Source organism: Etheostoma cragini, chromosome 18 (assembly GCF_013103735.1).
Source record: "Etheostoma cragini isolate CJK2018 chromosome 18, CSU_Ecrag_1.0, whole genome shotgun sequence".
NCBI lineage: Eukaryota > Metazoa > Chordata > Actinopteri > Perciformes > Percidae > Etheostoma > Etheostoma cragini.
Window position 1 is genome coordinate 321,646 of NC_048424.1, and position 5,944 is coordinate 327,589.

Sequence of the window (5,944 nt, forward strand, 5' to 3'; positions counted from 1 at the left end):
ACGGTTGGGTTTAGGAAAAGAAGAAAGCGACGGTTGGGTTTAGGAAACATGACACGCGGGACACATTCCCTGTCTTTTTTACCCCCCTAACCAACCTCCCTATGTGTGTTTTCTCCCTTTCATACCTCTCTCTACGGCATAAATTCACACGCAATCACAAAGTGATGTAAGTCAATGAAGGCCAAACAGCGTTGATACACATGCTAAAAAGCGAGTATGCATCTTGATAACACGCCAATAATGGCTTACAGATTGGTGTGTCATACATACGCCGTCTGATGAGATCAGTCTGCAAAAAACCAGATGATTTTTGATAAATATTTCCAGCGTTCATCATTGCGTTGTGTGAATTGATTCTTCTCATCGCTTCATTTGGCCGCTGCCTTGCTATGTAATAAATATGTTATGACTCAGTTATTACTTCCCATCCATTTAACCCACTTTATCGCTGCCATGCGTGTACGTTCACGCTGTGTTTGTGTCCACATCAGGCCCGTCTTGAGGTCCATCGGTTCGGGATCACAGGCTACAGGAAGGAGCAGCAGCGGGTCTTTGAACAGGACAGAGCTGTCATGCTAGGGGCCAGAGTAAGGAAATGGGTTGTTTTTAGTAGAAGTGCTGTACGTATTTAAATAGCATCAAAACCTTTTTAGTTGCCAAGTGATTAATTCACAACTTACTTATTTTATCTAAATCAGCCCCCGAAGAAGGACTACGTCAACTACAAGATGCTGCAGCAGCAGATCAAAGAGAAGAAGAAGAAAGCAAAGGACGAGGTCCAGCCGGTGAGACTCAACCGCTCTGGCTTTACTTATATTATAAGTTAATGTATTATCAAATTAAAAGGGTGGTACATTTCCATTGAATCGTTAACCTGTTTTGAAATCGATTTAAAGGGAGCACAAAGGTAATCCTATTAAGCCTGTTCTCCTTCTGATTCTGTGTCTTCCCTCTGTAGGACCTGAAGAAGAAAAAGAAGCAGAGTAATCAAAGGTGGGTGAGGGAGACGTTTGTGAATATACCTGCGAACAGTTCCCTCAGTAACCCTAACCCTAACCCTGCGAACAGTGATGTGATATACAGACCCCAGGGCAGTGGAGGGGTGTATTAATACTTCTGTCTTGGAGGAAAAAGGCTGAAGCCATGAAACATTTTCTTTTTAACGTGAAAATGTCTTTAAATTTGTATTTTTAAAGTATCTTGAAGTCGTTCCTTAGCACAGAATGCATCCACAAATAAGCTAATTATAAAATATGGCCGCTTGGACCCTGGATCTGGTTCTTTGGGTTGTGACCCAGCCTTCATGACCATAGGTAGGAACCAGAACTGACCGGTAGATAGAGAGCTTAGCAGACGGAGATGGATGGGTGGATGGATGAAATATGGATAAAAAACACAGGACTAGTGTTAACAAATTAACAAAGCAAACAAAAAAGTAATAAACAGATATTTATACGGGCTGTCTTGTCGCATCTCAGTGGATGAAACCTGTGTTTGTCTCTGCTGTCCTCTCCACCAGGGACAAGAAGAGAAAGGTGTCCTCGGGCTCTGGTTCTGGCTCTGGCTCGGCCCTCTCGGGTCAGGTGGGCCGCTTCAAGAACGGCATGCTGATCCTCAGCTCCAAGGAGATCCAGAAAATCAAAGGCAACAAGAGGCGCAAATAGGTGAGTGTGTTCTTGTACCTGGAGCTACCGATCTAAGAGGAGTTTAGAAATAACATTTCTCAAAGTCAGGACTACTGCTGGTCTTCATTTGGGACTTTAGAGTAGTTTAAGGGGACTGAATGTGGTCGTTGAGAGGGTCCTGTGTTTATGTTTTCAGGTGAGCGACTACCTCCTCCAGGATAGGAGAACACATGCAGACCAGAGGAAGAACTGGCCTCCAGGACCCTGTCGGTGCATCAGCTTCCTGCCCTGGAAGTAGACCAGCGCTGTAAGGATGTGTCTGCAGTTAAATATACGACGGTGTTAACGGAGACAGACTGAGACCTGAGTCGGGATGGACCCTGAATATACACGCTGGCGGGTCATTAACGCACAAAACTGGAGATCATATTCCATCACAGTTAATTTATTTTTGTTTTTATAAATGACCGAAAAGCACAAAAAAGACATTTGCGTTTCTGGTGTTTTTCCACTGTAAAGGTTTTTAAATGATGTAGTTACGATGCATTTCTCATATACAAACCATGAAGTTGTACAAAACATTTACATTTATATTTATATTGGCAGGAAGGGGAGGGGATCATAACAGTACAGATGGGAGGGTAATTATTAAAAAAACCAAACCGTGTACACACAAGGAAAGTCCTTGCAGACATTTTCATGAAGAAACACACATACTAAACATGAGAAAGTAGTTTTTCTCCCTTTTATAAACCCTGACTCTATGTACATGACTTCTTGACAGCTTCAAGAAGCTGTGAGCTAGTTGTAAACATTACAGATATTATACAGGAAAACTGCTTTTCATTTTGTTAAATGGAAAACAAATCGATGATGATGACGGTGAAACAAGAGGTGTGATCTGGCAGTGTGCGGCTGGGTGAGGTCACAACTTCTCACACCGATTCCTTCAAGCAGCTTTTGTGATATTTATACATTTCAAAAAAGTAAGAGCATGAGGAAATATGAAGCTTATCTGCAGCACGTTGTTTCAAGATGCAAGCCAATATGTTGTGTGTGTGTGTGTGTGTGTGTGTGTTACCCAGCAATCAGTCTGTGTGAGTAGCCATTCACTGTTATACTTGACAACTTGAAGAGGGCAATATATAGTACAAAAGAAAATAAATATGTAATAAAATATATTTACATACTTTACAGAATACATAAATCTGTAATTTTTTAAGTTAAATAGTTAAAAGCAGTGACATGCTCCCCCCCCCCCCAGCACCATATCTTGAAGCTAAATTAGATCTATGGGGTACAATGTGACTCGTTTCAAATGTGACTTCTGCCATATAAAGTATTGTTTTGCTATTCATTTTGATGAAAAGGATAACCTCATATTACCCGATATGCTGTCTGACTGTCTAAACCTCCACCTAGCACTCCACCTAACCTCCACCTAACCTCCACCTAACACCTTTAGCTTTCAACCCCCCCCAGTCAGGGGGGGGTTTCCTCTGAACCATTTTGACATCCTCACAACCCCCAGACATGTAACCCCAAATCACCCAGACTTCCAGACAAAGCCCCTCTGGGTACGTGATAGATGTTGCTCCTGGCCTTAAAATCTATTCCTAGTAATGGCGTAGTCCACTTTGGGTGTGTCCTCTGGTGTTGGGGGGACGGTCAGAGGGGCAGCTGAGCAGAGCAAAGCCTCACATGATGCAGATGTAAACCGCAAGTGGAAAGGAGGATTTCCCCGTTGGCAGATTGGTCGATATTTGCTTTCTGGGTCGGGGAAACTATTTCCCATCCCGACTTTGAGACTAATGCTGCGTTCACGTCAAGCAGGAAATCTGGTACATCTAGTTTCAAATATACAGAATGCCAAAGGAAATTCAAATGCTTTCTATTAGATGTTACCGCCTGAATAAATAGAAGCACCTGCAACAACTGCTTTTTTTTTGGCACGTTGGGAACAACCGAAACAGCTGTGGCAACTCTAACTTCACCTTTTTTAAGTAAATGTGGTGAAGTTGGTAGGAAACAGTTGGTTATTTTTACACATCCACCAGACAAGGAGCAACACTATGCTTACAATTTGAGTTGTGTTTTTGGCCAAAAGACAAATCTAAGTAGAAAATGTGCTCTCCCTTTAGCTCATTTAGCTCTGCTAATGAATATCAGTCTCTTGAGCTAAATTCTGCTGCCTCTGGAAACAATGATATGAGACCATAAGAGAGGAGAGATAACAGTAAAACGCAAACAATGAGCTGTAAGACGCTAAAACTCCAAACTGCAGGGTTTGGTGATCATGTTCTGGGTACATGATACAGATGACTGACAGTACACTTAGTCATTAGATCCGTTGTTATTAAAATATAAATGTAAAACAATCTAGACCACATAGATTTAGCATAAAGCCAGTTAGAGCTTCTTGCAGACTTAAATGGAGCATAATGTACCTGCAGTTTGCTGTTCTGGGATGTCGATGTTATAAATTTAACATTATAGGTGACAGCTTTCATTCAATAAATAAATGCATTAAGTAAAACATATACTAAAATTGAAAGATTTCTTATTATACTACTCTGATTCTCTACAATTAAATATATTCTTCAAAAAAGGAACATGCTAACACATTGAATAATGTCCCTGCTTGTTGGATTAGAAGTAAGAAATATCTTCTTTAATTTCTAGTGTTTCTGTCCAGTCACCTGGTGTTTTTAGTGTGTGTTGAACAGAGAATTTAACACAGGTGTGGTATGGTACATGTAATTTCTGCCTGCAATCATAATAATTTGTACACCTTCATAAAAACTTGTAAAAAATGTAAATGACTGGATTTTATGTCCCTGATTAAATGTTTGAATATCATGAGATAGTTTATGATTTGAGTTATAGTAAGAAATGTAAATCTCACAAAACATTCAGGGCTTTAGTCCAAGACCACCTTTGTCAAGTCCAAGACCAGGACGAGTCGAGTCCAAGACAAGACAGAGTCCAAAATGGTCCGAGTCCGAGTTAAGACCGAGTCCAAAGAGGTTCGAGTCCGAGTCCAAAGAGGTTTGAGTCCAAGACAAGTCCGTGACCAGGAGTAGTCGAGTCCAAGACAAGACCGAGTCCAAAATGGTTTGAGTGCGAGTTAAGACCGAGTCCAAAGAGGTTCGAGTCCAAGACAAGTCCAAGACCAGGAGTAGTCGAGTACAAGACAAGACAGAGTCCAAAGAGGTTCGAGTCCGAGTCAAGGCCGAGTCCAGGACAGAAAAACAGGTCTTATGCATGCCAGTATCAAGACAATCATTTTGGGTTTCACTTTCCCTCCAACATTATCATCAACATAATAAGGACACCTGGACTCGGTCCAGACCAAAAGCCATGTCTGGCAAGACCAGTGGCCGAGACCGAGACAAGTCCAAGTCTAAATACTAGCAAGTACGAGACACGTCCCAGACCATAGAAAAACAGTCTTGAGTCCAAGACCAGACTAGAGTCCTACAGCCCTGCCGACGTTATTTAAAGTCAGCAGTTCGAGGTGTGAAAGCAGTCGGCCTACATGACACAGGATGAGTTAATGTTCCTGTAGTTGCCTCCGTCCACCAGCAGAGGGCGAGCTGTCGCAGCAGTTGGCTTTAACGTCACTCAAACACAGTAATACAGGACACTATTTACAGTACCAGCTTCAGATATTTTGTAAACTTGTTCAACGCTTAATCCATGCTTAATATCCCACGTCATAATCATAACTCACATAGCAGTATTTACATCTATTTGTGGATTTTTGTTCATACATAAACCCAATCCTTGTATGGCAGGCGTGGCTCAGAACTTCTTTCTCATACAACATTATAGGGAATGGAGCGATTTCAGATATTGTAATAAAGATAAAACTCAGCCATTTAAAAAGCAATCTTCTCCATCCTCTGCTGCATTAGTGGGGACATATACACGGGTAATGGCATTTAAAACTACATCTTGTATCTGTAGTCACAGTGGTTTGGCTGGGTTTGGCTGCAGGATATAATCCCTGATGAGACATGTAACAGCAGACGTAGCTTTACCTGATGTGACTTTTCAAAATCATGTTCAGTACGACACACTGAAGGTGCCTGAAAGAGATTCTACAGAGAGACTGAGAGATGAGCACAGAAGGAAATTTCCATGAGACAACTGCACTTTGCTCATCTACTTTTGATGTATTCCAGGAGCTGCTGGGTCTTATGAAACAAAAACTAAACATAAAGCTAAGGATCAGTTCCATTTCATTTTCTAGACTCTATCGCTCAAGGTGACACAGTTTTTCTCGTGAGACGGGGTGAGACGGGGGGTGAGACGGG

At 41.7% G+C, this 5,944-nt stretch overlaps 1 protein-coding gene across 1 annotated transcript in view; it reads right to left on the reverse strand.

The window, feature by feature from the left end:
- Window positions 1-5,944, reverse strand: part of LOC117961816 (tripartite motif-containing protein 67) — a 41,378-nt gene that overhangs the window by 9,741 nt on the left and 25,693 nt on the right. The gene's annotated exons all lie outside the window — the stretch shown is intronic.